The 19,113-nt window shown below is 43.2% G+C and overlaps 1 pseudogene across 1 annotated transcript; it reads right to left on the reverse strand.

The window, feature by feature from the left end:
* Positions 1–62: 62 nt before the first annotated feature.
* On the reverse strand, positions 63–10,459 carry LOC118372835 (glutathione peroxidase 3-like; annotated as a pseudogene). The gene is made up of 5 exons (XR_004823295.2): positions 10,292–10,459; positions 5,494–5,644; positions 3,787–3,904; positions 2,999–3,098; positions 63–802 (listed from the first exon to the last, which is right to left on the reverse strand). The product of XR_004823295.2 is annotated as a glutathione peroxidase 3-like (transcript).
* Between the last annotated feature and the right edge of the window lie 8,654 nt (positions 10,460–19,113).

Consider the following 19,113-nt stretch of genomic DNA (forward strand, 5'->3'; position numbering starts at 1 on the left):
ATTTGAGTGGCCACACACACACCACAGTTCATCATCGTTTACAGGAAGAACTTGGCACCATGTTATACTGACGTGATTTATTGACATGAATTAGTCAGGCAGCAGCACTGGGTGGCAGGACCAGGAGGTAACATGGCTCCCAGGGTTACCAGGCCCAGCCTGAATGCACTGAAGGACTGGCCTGGACCCTAGAACTCAGGTTTGGCACCACAGATGCGCTGTTTTCAAGCCTCACCTTCATACAACATGCCACCTCCTCTACGACCAGCGACCCATTACCCACTACCACCACAGCCAGCCGTTCATTTGAATTGATTAACATTTTCTTCTACAAATCAGTTGAATGAGGTTCTATTCTACACTTGATCCAGATTAAGCCTACTCTTGGAAAAAAATGACAGCATACTCATTGAAGAATTTCCATTGAAAGTGCTTTTTAGTCCAGAAAGAGGTGTAATCTGGACCCTGGACACCAGTCCACTGTGTTTTCATGTATCTAAAAAGGTGAATCTAATAAATCTGTAGGCTGAATTTCAATACAGGAATTTAAAATCTACAGGCACATAAAATCTTAGTCAATGTTCTGCTGGGTGGACTGGGAGAAGAGTTGACGGAAGTATTTGAGGATGTCCTCCCGAACCTCAGACACTGGGACCCGGGGGAACCACCTCATCACGGGCTTCCCATCCGGTCCGACCAGGAACTTCTCAAAGTTCCACTTGATGTCGTTGATCTTCAGGGGCTCCCAGAACAGCCTGTTGGTGGGGTTCTCAAAGCTGTCCCCTACTGGCGGGCAGGAGTTCTAGAAGACAGGGTTATAGGGTTAGAACAGTTCTAGAATACAGGGTTATAGGGTTAGAACAGTTCTAGAAGACAGGGTTATAGGGTTAGAAAAGTTCTAGAAGACATGGTTAAAGGGTTAGAACAGTTCTAGAAGACAGGGTTAGAACTACCGTTGGGCAGGTTATGTTGTCCTATCAGAAGGATGAGAGCTACAGGAAGGATCCCAAGTTATACTCTTTTTGTCCAGAGTTCATGAGATACATGGGCTAAAAATACTGGGACAAATGGGTGCTGTTTCGCTCTGACGCGTTTTTCTTGTTCACATTTTTGGTTAAGCATGGTCTCCCTTGGCAACCATGAATAGAGCCAGTGTTGTAGGCCTAATGACACCTGCTGAATGTCATTACAGTTGTCTGTCCATAATAAAGCACTTCTCTACTTTCTTAACAGAACTATCAACAAGCCAGGTCCTACAGGCTCTAGTTTTCTCGAAAAAGGGCAACACAGCTGGCCCTTTAAATGTACACATAGAGCTAACATTAATAATATGTATGTCAATCTCTCGTGGAGGAGAGATTGACTTCATCATTACTTGTATTTGTAAGAAGTGTTGACAAGCTGAATGCACCAAGCTGTCTGTTTAAACAAGCACACAGCTCAGACACCCATTCATACCCCACAAGACATGCCACCAAAGATATATTCACAATCTCCAAGTCCAGAACAGACTATGGGAGGCACACAGTACTACATAGAGCCATGACTACATGGAACTCTATTCCACATCAGCTAACTGATGCAAGCGGTAAAATTAGATTTAAAAAATGACAAAATACCCCTTATGAAACAGCAGGGACTGTGAAGAGACACACACATAAGACACTCTACACACATGTGCACATGGGTGTTGTATTGTAGATATGTTGTTGTAGAGTAGAGGCCTGAGGGAACACACTAAATGTGTTGGGTAAAATGTTATGAAATGTAATGGCATGTAATATTTTAAACTGTATATAACTGCTTTAATGTTGCTGGACAACAGGAAGAGTAGCTGCTGCCTTGGCAGGAACTCATGGGGATCCATAATAGACCCCAGGAAGAGTAGCTGCTGCCTTGACAGGAACTAATGGGGATCCATGATAGACCCCAGGAAGAGTAGCTGCTGCCTTGGCAGGAACTCATGGGGATCCATAATAGACCCCAGGAAGAGTAGCTGCTGCCTTGGAGGAACTCATGGGGATCCATAATAGACCCCAGGAAGAGTAGCTGCTGCCTTGACAGGAACTAATGGTGATCCATGATAAACCCCAGGAAGAGTAGCTGCTGCCTTGGGAGGAACTAATGGGGATCCATAATTAAACCCCAGGAAGAGTAGCTGCTGCTTTGACAGGAACTAATGGGGATCCATGATAGACCCCAGGAAGAGTAGCTGCTGCCTTGGCAGGAACTCATGGGGATCCATAATAAACCCCAGGAAGAGTAGCTGCTGCCTTGGGAGGAATACGAAATAGAAATGACCCTGTTTGTAACAGACGTCTCTTTCCATTCAGTAAATGGCGCGTGCACAGTGCAAAGTTTGGATGCTGGGATTATTTGGAGTGGACAAACGTGAGCAGCCGGAGGTAGCCTACTTTTTGAAGTGGTTTATTTGACAATCAGATGAAAAGATGTATGTTGTCTACCTCACTTGCTTTGGCAATGTTAACACATGTTTCCCATGCCAATAAAGCCCTTGAATTGAATTGAATTGAATTGAATTGAAAACATCATGACTGGTTGTGTTCATGCCACAATTAAAAAATGTAATACATTTGTACCATTAAATGACATGTCTTTACTGTTAGACCTATTAAAAACAATGTCTGTACCCAATAGACACAGTGAATGTTACGGTATAATTATCTCTGTGTAACCCAGTTCTGTTTCTGTTACAGGGTTGATTTTGCCAGCTGTCACAGCCACAGTATCTGTCCAATAATTCAGTCAGGATTATAGTGGGTATCAGGATTATAGTGGGAATCTGACCAGGTAAATAGTCCACAAAGTGTTATTGACTCCACTGTACACTAGGATGACAACAATCAGTCAACTTGTTTCTGATAACTTTCCAATGTTGAAGTTTTCCAGAAGTTCTTGGTTGAAGGTTTTGGGATTTCTGGAAAACCTGGGAATATTGAGTGTGTTTCCTGAACACTTTCTCTAAACACTTGCTTACTTTAAGGAAAGTGTAGACTCCTTGTTCTGTGTCTCCGTTCACATCCCCCCTCTGGAATAGCAGGAAGTTTGGAACAAATCCATTTCCTGGTCGGACATGCCTGGAACCCAAGGAGAGAGAGAGATACACTTATCACTGGGCTGCCTCCCAAATTGTACTCTATTCCCTATATAGTCCCCTACTTTTGACCAGGGCCCATATGGTTCTGACCAGGGCCCATAGCTTTTGAGAACTTAAAGGACCTTTTTAATGGGTGCCAAACTCACTAAGCTACTGCCCTAGATAGACAGACTATGTGACACGAACACAAACCACAACACTGTTAAGCTTCTTAAACATACAATCTCTGCTTTTACTAGAGGTTAACAACCCAGGTTATAAACCAAAATATACTGAAGGCAGACACTGGTGAAACCAGGGTTAACAGTCTGGTGAACATGGGGTTTAAGCTGGCCAGGGGTAGAGTCTAAGGTGGGCTAGAGGGACCAGATACCATAGGAATGTTGCTTATTCTCAGAGCGAGCTATACTTTAGGGATCTGTATATCGCATCTCAGAAACTGATCTCCCAATCCTGGGATGTTCTTCCCAAACTAAATGAAGCTCTGTTGATTGACAGAGGATTTGCCTTTGTTGGCATGCAAAGACACTTGCATTAGTTTCAGGTTTATTTCACCTTCATAATAAAAACATTGGTAATGTACAGTATATCATATACATTAGACCACTTTATATGTATTTTAATGACTGTTCAATTGTTAAAGGGTATTTGAGACAAACAATACTTACTTTAGAGTGGCCAGAATCTCATGATTTTCTCCTGGCTCCTGTTTTCCAAACTGATTGGAGGGGAACCCGAGAATGGTAAACCCATAATCCTTCATCTCCTCGTGTAGTGCATTCAACTCTGATTAGATGACACACACACACACACACACACACACACACACACACACACACACACACACACACACACACACACACACACACACACACACACACACACACACACACACACACACACAGCTGGATGAAAGGTTTTATAATAGAAAGATGACACAACAACGAGATCAATCCGATAAACCCCTTTGGGTAACTTGAGGTCATAAATCTGGATTTCTAAACAATGTACATTAAAGTAGGGCATATACTACAGTTCCCCTGTTCTGGTCACACATGGACTAGCCTTTGTCTTTGTTGCAGAGCACTCTAGGGGCTCCATTCCTAGGATCAGAACCGACATCTGCATTGCGGTTGTTTTTGAAATGTGTCGTGAGTTGAAGCTCTGTCAAATCCACAAGCGGCTCCCGGCATTATACCTAAAGCGGACATTGCCATTGGCCGCATGGAGTCGCATTAACAGCCTTTGTTTACAATCTCCAACACTGGAATGTGAGATGTAATCTGCACCTCCATTAGGCTGATAGAAATCCTCATGATTTCGTTTAATGATTTTTCAATTAGAATGTCATTATTTCTATATAGCCTGTACACTTCCTCCTTCTGGGTGTGGCTTCCTGACAATGATTACAAGAGCAGCAGCTCACCGATCTGACAGCTCCAAAGCAGTTCCCACCTCCAACACAGCCAAAACTTCAGCTATGCGGGTGACAGCTATCGCCGGTTAACGCTTGATCGGATTGAATCTAGCCTCAGTCAGTCAAGCCTGTTAGTCTATGTATGGACTTGGGGATTAAACGAAGATTAAACGAAGTGTGGGTAAGGTTGGGCAGAATCCAGATGTTCCTGTTTCCTGTACCATACCAGGGTATACGGTAGTATTGAATTTGCACACAAGCGGTGCTATTAAAAAAAAAACTATTTATAGGCAACAGGCATCTTGATCCAGGAGGGGATTGAATGTCTGCTATAATAATCAAGAAGCTTGATCGTGACATCGAGTCACTTAGCGAGTAGGTTAGCAAAGCAGATGGATAGCTGGAGCCCTGACCTGGATATAATAGGATTAGATGATATCTATGATTATATTTATTCTATCTCTTAGTTATAAGCAGTGGCGTAGCACGCACGTCGGTATTGGAAATCATACAGCCTGGTATTTTGAAATTCCCCGGTATAAACGGTATACCGCCCAAGACTATAGGCGTGGGGCCAGTCTACTGTGAAGCCTTGAGTTAGTAGGCTAACTACTAGGCTAACAGTTACTAGGCTAACAGTGGAGTTAGCTAACTGCAGTACGCTAACAGTGGAGTTAGCTAACTGCAGTAGGCTAACAGTGGAGTTAGCAGAATGCATTCTGCTAACTCCACTGTTAGCCTACTGCATTCTGCTAACTCCACTGTTAGCCTACTGCAGCTTGCTAACTCCACTGTTAGCCTACTGTATTCTGCTAACTCCACTGTTAGCCTACTGCAGTTAGCCAACTCCACTGTTAGCCTACTGTATTCTGCTAACTCCACTGTTAGCCTACTGCAGCTTGATAACTCCACTGTTAGGCTACTGTTATAATGTTAGTCTTAAACCAGACAGTCTTACCCAGGTACTGGAAGGTGAGTCCTCAGTAAGTGGCTACGTTGACGAAGAGGACGGTCTTCCCCGTGTACTCACTGAGGGAGACTGAACGACTCCCATCCAGTGTCTTAGCTTTGTAGTTATAGATCGTGCCATCTTTAGATGGGTCACACACCTGATGATCAACACACACACACACACACACACACACACACACACACACACACACACACACACACACACACACACACACACATTTAAACGGGTTATGCATATTCTCTGCTGTATAGCCATTTTCCCTGAAGTGTGTTTATTTATGCATATACGTTCTTGTGGTGCTATCAGCTGTTCGTCTTTGGAAAATAGGTCAAAACACATAGAACCAGTTTTCAATCTTCAACAAAAATCTAAACTAATCAATGACATCCAATAGTGATATCTGTGCCTCCGAATTAACCAAGAATGTAACCACTAGTATTCTACTTTCTTTACATAATGAATAATGTGTATTTATCTGTCTGGGGTTGGCCTCGACTAAAATACATCTTGGTCACCCGGGTGTCGTCTGTTCTTTCGACCAATAGATTTTATCATATATATATATATATATATATATATATATATACACACACACACCCTATGTGTTGTATTATATATGCACTGAGCTTGTCTGATGCTTTAAACCAGGGGATGTCAAACTCATTCCATGGAGAGCCTAGTGTCTGCTGGTTTTTGTTTTTTCCCTTCAATTAAGACTTAGACAACCAGGTGATTTCCTTACTAATCAGTGACCTTAATTCATCAATCAACCGCAAGGGAAGACCGAAAACCTGCAGACACTTGACCGAATGACACGCGCTTTCAGCACGTTGGATGAAATAATAAAGACATAAATGACTCAAGAGGGAGCCAGAGATCAAGATAACCAGAAGAAGAAAAAGGTGTTCACAACCCCCCCCCCCCCACCCGCCCCCTCCTCCCGCTGCTGCTGGCCTGTCAATAAGATCCTGAAGGTGCGGGTAATAGGCTACACTAGGGGTTGGCAACCTTTTTCATGTGGAATGACCAATTTATCTTACCATTTCTACCAAACCAGTTATGATGTTCATGTGCACATTTTCGTGGAACAATTTAATTTAAATTATAATAACGTATCTGTTCTATTGCCAACTAGGTAAAATTAGCCTACATAAAGCCAACAAATAAAAATATTGCAAGTAGAAAATATATCCTATAAATCACACTGGCTAAGCATGGGGGTTTGTTCATTTTCTTCAACTGCATTTATCTCTCTACTCCTGCAATGAACTTGAAACATTGTATCAACTATCAACTGGGTCTGGCTTGAGCTAGGCTATCGAACTTGCAACATTGTATTAACTATTCTGGGCCCTCAAAGTTGCCCTCTGTAACGGCTTTATTCTTCCTCTTCTGAGGAGGAGGAGTAGGAAGGATCGGAGGACCAAAATGCGACGTGGTATGTATCCATAATGTAATTTAATGAGAATGAATACAGAATACAAAAAGAACAAGAGAAACAAAATGAAAACCGAAACAGTCCCGAATGGTGCAAACACTGAAACGGAAAATATATCACCCACGAAACACATGTGGGAAAAGGCTACCTAAGTATGATTCTCAATCAGAGACAACTAACGACACCTGCCTCTGATTGAGAACCATACCGGGGTACATGGCACCAGCCCTACACATGGTGTCCCAATCCCTGCCAATGAAAAACATCCTCACAGCATGATGCTGCCACCATCATGCTTCACTGTAGGGATGGTGTTCTTGGGGTGATGAGAGGTGTTGAGTTTGCGCCAGACATAGTATTTTCCTTGATGGCCAAAAAACAAAATCTGACCAGAGTACCTTCTTTCATATGTTTGGGGAGTCTCCAACATGCCTTTTGGCGAACACCAAACATGTCTGCTTATTTTTTTCTGGCCACTCTTCCGTAAAGCCCAGCTGTGGAGTGTACGGCTTAAAGTGGTCCTACGGACAGATACTCCAATCTCCGCTGTGGAGCTTTGCAGCTCCTTCTGGGTTATCTTTAGTCTCTTTGTTGCCTCTCTGATTAATGCCCTCCTTGCCTGGTCCGTGAGTTTTGGTGGGCGGCCCTCTTTTGGCAGGTTTGTTGTGGTGCCATATTCTTTCCATTTTTTAATAATGGATTTAATGGTGCTCCGTGGGATGTTCAAAGTTTTGGTTATTTTTTTATAACCCAACCCTGATCTGTACTTATCCACAACTTTTTCCCTGACCTGTTTGAGCTCCTTGGTGTTCATAGTCTCGCTTGCTTAGTGGTGCCCCTTGCTTAGTGGTGTTGCAGACTCTGGGGCCTTTCAGAACAGGTGTATATATACTGAGATCATGTGACATATCATGTGGCACTTAGATTGCACACAGGTGAACTTTATTTAACTAATTATGTGACTTCTGAAGGTAATTGTTTGCATGAGATCTTATTTAGGGGCTTCATAGCAAAGGGGGTGAATACATATTTCCTAATACATACTCCCACTTTTTCTATTTTTTCTCATTTTTTTTCATTTCACTTCACCAATTTGTACTATTTTGTGTATGTCCATTACATGAAATCCAAATAAAAATCAATTTAAATTACAAGTTGTAATGCAACAAAATAGGAAAAACGCCAAGGGGATGAATACTTTTGCAAGGCACTGTAGGTTGTGAGCTCAAAAGTGTCCACAATGAGAATGGTAAAGGACTGTACGCTATATATATATATATATATATAAACAGAAGTATGTGGACACCCCTTCAAATTAGTGGATTCTAATATTTCAGCCACACCCGTGCAATCTCCATAGACAAACATTGGCAGTAAAATGGACTTACTGAAGAGCTCAGTGACTTTGAATGTGGCACCATCATACAATGCCACCTTTCCAACAAGTCCGTTTGTCAAATTTCTGCCCTGCTAGAGCTGTCCAGGTCAACTGTAAGTGCTGTTATTGTGAAGTGGAAACGTCTAGGAGCAACAACGGCTCAGCCGCAAAGTGGTAGTCCACACAAGCTGCCAGAAAGGTACCGTTCTTTGGACTCCAGAGCAGTGGAAACGGGTTCTCTGACTGGAGTGATGAATCACGCTTCACCATCTGGCAGTCCGACGGATGAATCTGGGTTTGGCGGATGCCAGGAGAACGCTACCTACCCAAATGCATAGTGCCAACTGTAAAGTTTGGTGGATGAATCATGTCTGGGGCTGTTTTCCATGGTTTGGCCCCTTAGTTCCAGTGAAGGGAAGTCTTTACGCTACAACATACAATCACATTCTAGACGATTCTGTGCTTCCAACTTTGTGGCAACAGTTTGGGGAAGGCCCTTTCCTGTTTCAGCATGACAATGCCCCGTGCACAAAGCTTGGTCCATACAGAAATGGATTGCTGAGATCAGTGTGGAAGAACTTGACTGGCCTGCACAGAGACATGACCTCAACACCATCAAACACTTGTGTGATGAATTGGAACGGTGACTGCTAGCCAGGCCTAATCGCCCAACATCAGTGCCCAACCTCACTAATGCTTGTGGCTGAATGGAAGCAAGTCCCACCAGTAATGTTCCAGCATCAAGCGGAAAGCCTTCCCAGAAGAGTGGAGGCTGTTATAGCAGCAAAGGGGGGACCAATACCATTTTAATGCCCACGATATTTGAATTAGATGTTCGACGAGCAGGTGTCCACATACTTTTGGTCATGTAGTGTATATTGGATAAATTACGTAACCAAACAAACATTGTAGATTCACACAATTAAGTTATGAAACAATGAATGCGAGTGAAATGGCGGGAGAGAGCGCACTCTGGAGAGAGACGTGCCTTGTGCATCTTAGCCGCACTCACTGTTACGGAGTCTAGTTGATAGGTAATCGACTAGCCGGACTGTTCCCCGGACTCCAGTTGTAGCCTTTCGTACAATGCACAAACAAGGCTATTGAAACTGACATTGGTGTCTGTCGTTATTCCTTTATCTAACATATCATATCATACTGAAACACTCACCTTATTGACTCAACATTTTAAATTATACCCAAGGACAATTATTTTCACACACAGGCTTACTGTAGGCCTAAGGAATACTCTCACAAACGGTGTCAGGTCCAAAGCAGTAGTCACTTATGGAAAAGCAATGCAATTGAGAAACGAATGCAATTTCACTTATTTGATCAATTTTATCAAATTACTTGGCTACCAAGACAAATAGTCTCGCGGCACGCGTGCTTCACGGACTGTTCCATACGCAATGGATTAGTCCGCTGAGACAGTCGCAAATCTGTCAGGAAAGGTATCTCATGTGCCATGAAAAATAAAATAAATTGCGACTGCTTGACAACAACAAAAAAATCTCAGTCGGCCAACAGTTTATTGACCAAATAATCAACTAGTCGACTAAACAGGGTCAGCCCTAATTGTATCTGTCGGATGGTGTTTTTTTTTTTTTTTACGATTCTCAGGTGGCCAGTGGTTTTCTGGAAACATCCATTCCAACGACGTGTCACTTCCAATGATAGTAAGATAACAGCCGAGTTTTGCGTAATGGTTCGCGTGACGCTCCAAGGATAAGTCAATGTTTAGTCCCCCGATAGAAATAATAAATTTAACAGCAACCACTGGATTGTGAAATAAACAGAATCATAACTGACTACACCAAAACGATAAAAACAAAGTGCCACCTGTAATATATTAGCCTATGTAGCAATTTAGTTCTCCCAACCATATTTTTCAAATGAAATTATGTGTCAATCGTAATATCACTAGGCTATATAATATATGAATCCATTTACAGAAGGGAAATTACCTGACTGAGTGAGTAGCCTGCAGCCCAGGGCTTTAACAGCCCCAGTAGAACCAGAGGTAGGACCCACATACTCTCCTGCATGCCCCGCATCGTGAAAGTGAGAGGGACCGGTCTGCTCCTTCTCCTTCCCCTGGGATCTGGTTAATCATCTATTCAGTGTGATCTCTCCACGCAGTGACAACAAGCTGACGCACATTTCACTCTCAGCCAATACAAATCCAGAGCCCAGTCTCCAATGTTGTTGTTTTTCTCTCACTGGGGTTCGTGTTGTTATTTATCACTTTTATAGTGCTGAAGACTGCCTTTTGACATAGAGTAGACATCCAAAGAGGTCAGTCGCCACACACACTGACAAATGACAAAATAGATATTGAGAGGTCAGTCACCACACGCTATTCACAGCAGCACATCAGCAGTTATTTTTAGTCTTTTCTCTTCTAATCAAAATCTGATGTCTATCATCATAACCATGTTTGATGTGGCAGAGATACATTTACAATTAATTAATTATACTAAATAAGCAACCATAATGTGTTGGGAGAAGTAGGCCTACCATAATGTGTTGAGAGAAGTAGGCCTACCAGAATGTGTTGGGAGAAGTAGGCCTACCATAATGGGTTGGGAGAAGTAGACCTACCAGAATGTGTTGGGAGAAGTAGGCCTGCCATAATGTGTTGGGAGAAGTAGACCTACCATAATGTGTTGGGAGAAGTAGGCCTACCATAATGTGTTGGGAGAAGTAGGCCAACCATAATGTGTTGGGAGAAGTAGGCCTACCATAATGTGTTGGGAGAAGTAGGCCTACCATAATGTGTTGGGAGAAGTAGGCCTACCATAATGGGTTGGGAGAAGTAGGCCTACCATAATGGGTTGGGAGAAGTAGGCCTACCATAATGTGTTGGGAGAAGTAGGCCTACCATAATGGGTTGGGAGAAGTAGACCTACCATAATGTGTTGGGAGAAGTAGGCCTACCATAATGTGTTGGGAGAAGTAGACCTACCATAATGGGTTGGGAGAAGTAGGCCTACCATAATGTGTTGGGAGAAGTAGGCCTACCATAATGTGTTGGGAGAAGTAGGCCTACCATAATGGGTTGGGAGAAGTAGGCCTACCATAATGGGTTGGGAGAAGTAGGCCTACCATAATGTGTTGGGAGAAGTAGGCCTACCATAATGTGTTGGGAGAAGTAGGCCTACCATAATGTGTTGGGAGAAGTAGGCCTACCATAATGTGTTGGGAGAAGTAGGCCTACCATAATGTGTTGGGAGAAGTAGACCTACCATAATGGGTTGGGAGAAGTAGGCCTACCATAATGTGTTGGGAGAAGTAGGCCTACCATAATGTGTTGGGAGAAGTAGGCCTACCATAATGGGTTGGGAGAAGTAGGCCTACCATAATGTGTTGGGAGAAGTAGGCCTACCATAATGTGTTGGGAGAAGTAGGCCAACCATAATGTGTTGGGAGAAGTAGGCCTACCATAATGTGTTGGGAGAAGTAGGCCAACCATAATGGGTTGGGAGAAGTAGGCCTACCATAATGTGTTGGGAGAAGTAGGCCAACCATAATGTGTTGGGAGAAGTAGGCCTACCATAATGTGTTGGGAGAAGTAGGCCTACCATAATGTGTTGGGAGAAGTAGGCCTACCATAATGTGTTGGGAGAAGTAGGCCTACCATAATGTGTTGGGAGAAGTAGGCCTACCATAATGTGTTGGGAGAAGTAGACCTACCAGAATACATCATGTCACTAATGTCTTGCCAACATGGCAAAATAAATAAATATATATATTTAACTGCCTCCTTCAGTTTTCTGTTGTTACCATGGTGAGCTGAGCCTATTGAACATGTCTAGAACATTTGTTAGGTATGGGCAAATGTTCTCATTAGACAAAAAACTGCCCAGTCATGGTGATGATTATAGATTGTTTGTATAGAACATTTGTCTGTTATTGCAAGAACATTCTTAAGAACACATTTAGCTCAGTTCTTTAAAAGGTTCCTAACATGTTTCATTATGTTTTTGGAACAGTTTGGTGAGAACAATGTGGGGACATCACAAAATATATGTTCCCAAAACACAAAAAAAAAGATCCAGTTTCTTTTAGGGTGCAAAAAAAAAACATTCACCTGACTTTACAAGAACGTTTCCAGAACACATGTTGTCAGTCTTTAAAAGGTTCCCAGAATGTTGTTTCATTCGGTTGTGGGAATATGTGGACATGACGACGAGATTGTTCCCAAAACACGATGGACATTTGGACAGCATTTAATCCTACAAACAAAAAACATATTTTCCTTTACACTTCATATATTGACTATCTGTACATAGGGTTTAAACCTGCAATGTTTGGTCCCAAGCCAGGTCTTTCATCCTCTGCGCCACCAGGGAAGCTTCTTTTTTCATTATGGCAGATCATGAATTCCATGCGTATTTTTTTTGCCTTCGGAGCCTTCTCCGCAAATGACTAACCCAGGGAAATACTGGTTTTTGGGTTATTCACTATCATTTCAGTTATTCACTATAATTTCATTTATTCACTATAACTATCATTTTACCCACCCATGTTTAGAAGGTATTTTATTTAACTAGGTTAAGAACAAATGATTATTTACAATGATGGCCTACGAACACTGCCTCGTTCAGTAGCAAAACGACAGATTTTTTTTTTTACCTTGTCAACTCGGGGATTCGATCTTGCAACATTTCACTCTAACCACTAGGCTACCTGCCATACTCAATACTACGAGTGCTGATCTAGATCACTTTAGCTCGCGAAAACCTTTCTTCTCCGTATGTAGTGTTTTCAGCGGTGACATCCGCCCACGGCTACAGTTGGTGTAATATATTTATACTTTAAAGATGATTTTGAACTACAATTCAGACGGTGTGTTTTATAACGTTTAGAAATGTCAATAATCATCGTTTTCAAACTGGTTTTCGAAAGTGATGATTTCAAAATAATCTTTAAAGTAAAAATATATTAAACCAACTGTAGCAGTTTGGCACAGATTCATATACTGTGTGTGCCTCCAGTTGGCTGGCACACACATGTTCAGAGCATGCTAGATAGCTAATTAGCACTGATGGCTGCCTGTGTCTTCCTTAAACAAGTGATGTAAACATGGAGTTATCGCTGTGTTGGTACACTAACCCCACTAACCCTAACCCCACTAACCCTATGTGTAGTAATTTAAGTAATTTAACATTTTGCTAATGTGAAAGATATGATCCTTATGTTTCCCGAAACCGTACCCACCAATCAGGTCTTTATGGTAGAGTGGCCAGATGGAAGCCACTCCTCAGTAAAAGGTACATAATAGCCCACATGGAGTTTGCCAAAAGGCACCTAAAGGACTCTCAGACCATGAGAAACAAGATTCTCTGGTCTGTTGAAACCAAGACTCTTTGGCCTGAATGCCAAGTGTCACATCTGGAGGACACCTGGCACCATCCCTATGGTGAAGCATGGTGGTGGCAGCATCATGCTGTGGGGATGTTTTTCAGCGGCAGGGACTGGGAGACTAGTCAGGATCGAGGGAAAGATGAACGGAGCAAAGTACAGAGAAATCCTTGATGAAAACCTGCTCTAGAGCACTCAGGACCTCAGACTGGGGCGAAGGTTCACCTTCCAACAGGACAATGACCCTAAGCACACAGCTAAGATAACGCAGGAGTGGCTTTGAGACAAGTATCTGAATGTCCTTGAGTGGCCCAGTCAGAGCCTGGACTTGAACCCGATCTAACATCTCTGAAGAGACCTGAAAGTAGCTGTGCAGCGACGATCCCCATCCAACCTGACAGAGCTTGAGAGGATCTGCAGAGAAGAATGGCAGAATCATATGAATACAAGTTATTTAAAGGAAACCCTATCAAACTAAAATCACATTTCATAAGACGTTCAACACCTGATGAAGAAAAGAGTACAGAGATGAGGACCGATGCAAAGCCAAGTGTATAGAGAGAGATAAGAGAGAGTAAAAGGGATCAGAGGAAAAGTCCAGTTGTACACACACACTGACAGACAGGACAGACAGAGAGACAGACAGAGACAGAGACAGAGACAGAGACAGAGAGACAGAGACAGAGACAGAGAGACAGAGACAGAGAGACTGAGACAGAGACAGAGAGACAGAGAGACAGAGACAGAGAGACTGAGACAGAGAGACTGAGACAGAGACAGAGAGACTGAGACAGAGACAGAGAGACTGAGACAGAGAGAGACAGAGACAGAGAGACAGAGACAGAGAGCAGCATTACCACTCCTTAGTGCATCCAGCCAATACTCTTGGGTAGTACATATAGGCTGAGTACGACAGAAAGGCTCCTCCAACATGCCTTTTCATTTATTTAAAGCTGCATTTCGCTCCAGCCTTTAACAACGTTCCACCCATGTAAGAGAGAACTGCCTTCCCCTTGTTGAGTGAAACGTGAGGAATGGGAGCACTGCAGTTACTCTGTCTGGACTCCCCCGTCCCCCCATCCCCTCTCCTCCTGCTCCAGTCCTCCATGCCTTCACTGCAGTTACTCTGTCTGGAAAATGGAAGAATACAGACTGAAACAGGGAGGGACTTGTCCGATAAGAAACACCCAATTTCCATAGCGAAATAAATTAAAATGTTTTCCGTTGTGTGCCCTAATGAACACGACCTTACTCTTTCCAGACCCACTCAGGCATCAGTAATAAACGGACGGAGAAGGCAGGGGAAAGCCCAGAGAGACACCAGAACATGTAAACAAAACAAAAAACCAGAACCAGGAGACGGGCAACACCGACTGAAGGACGCCTCGGGCATCAGAGGCTCATCTAGTTGCAGATTGGAAAATTTAAATGCCTTTTTTAAAAATTAGATTTTAATGTGTGTGTTGTGCCTTTAGCTCCCCACCCTCAAACAAGAAAATAAAAAATAAAATAAAAAACTTGGTCACAAAAAAAAGAAAGGAATGTAAAAAGTTGTCAATGGTTCAATAGGGTAACATGATATCAGAGGAAAATGTCATCCTGACATGTTTTAGCAAAAAGGTCAATTGTTTTCCTCAATACATTGCAGTCAATGGGAAAAGATGTCACAGGGTAGCCTAGTGGTTAGAGCGTTGGACTAGTAACCGAAAGGTTGCAAGTTCGAATCCCCATGCTGACAAGGTACAAATCTGTCGTTCTGCCCCTGAACAGGCAGTTAACCCACTGTTCCTAGGCTGTCATTGAAAATAAGATTTTGTTCTTAACTGACTTGCCTAGTTAAATAAAGGTACTTTTTTTGTCCTGTTTATGTATGTCTGTCTCTCTCTACCTCATCTTCTCTCACCCTCCATCCCTCTCTCACTCTCCCCCTTCCTTCCTCTCTCCCCATCCCTCCTTCACACTCTCCCCCTTCTCTCTCCCTTCACACCCTCCATTCTCTCTCCCTCCTTCTATCCCTGCCTCCCCCTCCCCTCTCTCACTCTCCCTCCCCTCTCACACCTCTTGTATGGCTGTTGACTCTCTCTCCCCTCTCCCTTCTCTCTCCCTCCTGCCCTTCCATTCTTTTCCCCTGCCTCCCCCTCCTCTCATCTCTCTCCTCCCCTTCTTTCCCCATCCCTCCTTCCCCCTCTCTCCCCCCTTTCTCCCTCTCCTCACCCTCTTTTCCCATCCCTCCTTCCCCCTTTCTCCACCTCCCTCACTCTCCCTCTTTTCTCTCTCTCCCCCCTCCATTCTCTGCCTCCCACTCCTCTCATCTCTCTCCCCTCGCCCTCCCGCATACAGGCCGACAGATGGACAGACAGGCAGACAGACAAACAGGCTGGCAGGCAGGCAGACTGAGCTAATATGACTAATTTCACAGTGAGCTAAGACGCTAATATTTGTGTAAACTCTACATAGTTGTCACCGAGTAGGCTAATACCCCATTTAATGGGTGCACACTCCACAGGTAAGGCTATACAGTGCATATACCGTATGTATGACCCCAATGCAATTATCCTGTCTAATAAATCCACAGTGGGATTTGAACAATTTGTTTGTTTATTGTAAAACGTATTAATTATTGTACTTATTTGTAAGTTATATTACAGCATAACAACATTCCAACCTTATCTAGCCCAAATTCCACTATTGTGGCTAATCCTCATTGTGTCAAGCTTCACACAGGTGCAGCTGGCCACCTGACTGACTGGCATATCTATAAGCTACTATTTACCAGTTGTGCACTCTCAAGCTCCAAGAGTCGACTTTTGTTTGTTTGTGGGATGTCTGTAGACACCGCAGAAGTTGCGGGCGGTTTTAAAATTGTATTTTTTCCAAGCATCTTACAAACACTGTCGGCAGCGCCTCTAGTTGCCTCCTTGAACCGACTCCGAGCTGGGGTCGTTCGTTTCACACCTCAGGCCCTCCGCCTGGGCTGCGAGAGGGCGGAGAGCCGTTAGAGAGAGAGATGAATGTGCTGCCAACAGACAAATCCGGGAGGCAAATCCGGTCGGCGCACACACCTCAGGCCCTCCGCCTGGGCTGCGAGAGGGCGGAGAGCCGTTTGAGAGAGAGATGAATGTGCTGCCAACAGACAAATCCGGGAGGCAAATCCGTTTGGCGCAGGCGAACCTAATGATTCAACTCGTTTGGACAGAAGGCAGGTACTATTAAAATGCACTCAGATCGGGAGTATAAGCGTTCTGACCTTTGATCAACGCTGGGAGCAATATTTGGTTGTTAGGGAAAATGTATGGGAATAAAATGTACATACATTTCTTTAGGAATGTAGTGAATTAAAAGTTGTCAAAATTATAAATTGTGAAGTACTACTTAAAGTAGTGCTTTAAAGTATTTTTACTTAAGTACTTTACACCACTCCCTAGTTGTCTTGTTGTGTGTTCTATGTCAGAGAAATATTCCTCTCGAGGCGCATTTAAAGTTACGAGTTCCAAAGGAAGGGAAACCTGCATTCTGACAAGCAGTCGATGCACAACAATTCATGCAATCGCGGAGAAAACAGACGTTTCGATGGCCTTTGTTAAAGAGTGGAATTTCCCAGCTTTCCACTACGTTATTTCTCAACTCCTAAATATGCGCGAACTGCACCATTTTAAACCCGGAGTTTTTAGCAGCGTCATTTAAGCACGTCACCACTTGCAATTGGCTGTGAGTGTTGGCTGTGACAGCGCTGCTGGAAAAAAATACTATTTTAAAACCGCCCGCAAGGGGAGAGTGGGGCTAAATGTAACACGGGTCAATTAGAGGGTAACATGGGGTAAAACGCCACCCTTACCTCCCAAAAATGTTTGGGGGAGTGACTTAAAAAGACATTGTGATGAGACAGGTGACAGTTTTCGTTGAGCAAGAGTAATGGCAACCAGGGAAAGTGTTGGGGAGGGAAATGGTGACATTCAGTGGTTTCTGTGAGAAGTACAGGCAGTGGACCTATTACCCTAACAGGTAGACCTACCTAATATTCACTGTGTTTATGCATGTTTTTTGGGGGGACATAAATTCATCATTAGGATGCTAGTTAGTTAAAATATCAAATTTGGGGTCTAGCTAATGATTAGCCCATTAGGATGAATACAGATAGACAACCCCATGCTTCAGCCTCTTTATTTATAGCTACTATGCTGCATCAGTTAGGCTACAGGAGATCATGGTTCTTGCTAATAGCATACCTGATCATCTGGACCATGCACAGGCTATATACATGGTCGAAATATGTCAATTAATCTTTAACAAAGAATTTTACCAATATATTATGGATGTCATAAGGTGAATGCACCAATTTGTAAGTCGCTCTGGATAAGAGCGTCTGCTAATTGACTTAAATGTAATGTAAATGTAAATCATTGGAGTTATTTCTGGAGGTGGAAATTATATTTTAAATGGTGTCAGCATCATTTTAATTTAGTTTATTTTGGAGTTGAATTGAATGAGTAGTTCCAATTGAATCAGTACTACGTGGAGATTGGTATGTATCTTCTTCCCCCAGGGAACAACAGTGTGCCAGACTGCAGTATTAGGAGCAGATGTAATATTACTCTTGACAAGTAGAGCATGCTACAACCTGCCTGTTCTCATACTGTCCCAGAATCACAGAGTGGAGTCCAGACAACATCTCTGACCAGTCGATCAGTGCCATCCGTTTTGTCACCAAAGCCCCATACACTACCCACCATTGCGACCTGTACGCTCTTGTTGGTTGGCCCTCGCTTCATACTCGTGCCAAACCCACTGGCTACAGGTTATCTACAAGTCTCTGCTAGGTAAAGCCCCGCCTTATCTCAGCTCACTGGTCACCATAGCAGCACACGCTCCAGCAGGTAAATCTCTCTGGTCACCCCCAAAGCCAATTCCTCCTTTGGTCGTCTTTCCTTCCAGTTCTCTGCTGCCCATGACTGGAACAAATTGCAAACATTTCTGAAGCTGGAGACTCACATCTCCCTCACTAGCTGTCAGAACAGCTCACTGCACCTGTACATAGCCCATCTGTAAACAGCCCATCTATCTACCTACCTCATCCCCATATTGGTATTTATTCATTTATTGTGCTCCTTTGCACCCCAGTATCTCTACCTGCACATTCATCTTCTGCCGATCTACCACTCCAGTGTTTAATTGCTATATTATAATTACTTCGCCACCATGGCCTATTTATTTCCTTAACTTACCTCATTTGCACTCACTGTATATAGACTTTGTTTTCTTTTGTTCTACTGTATTATTGACTGTATGTTTTGTTTGTTCCATGTGTAACTCTGTTGTTGTATGTGTTGAACTGCATTGCTTTATCTTGGCCAGGTCGCAGATGTAAATGAGAACTTGTTCTCTACTAGCCTACCTGGTTAAATAAAGGTGTTCTCTACTAGCC

The sequence above is a fragment of the Oncorhynchus keta genome, chromosome 30 (genome assembly GCF_023373465.1).
Source record: "Oncorhynchus keta strain PuntledgeMale-10-30-2019 chromosome 30, Oket_V2, whole genome shotgun sequence".
Classification (NCBI taxonomy): domain Eukaryota; kingdom Metazoa; phylum Chordata; class Actinopteri; order Salmoniformes; family Salmonidae; genus Oncorhynchus; species Oncorhynchus keta.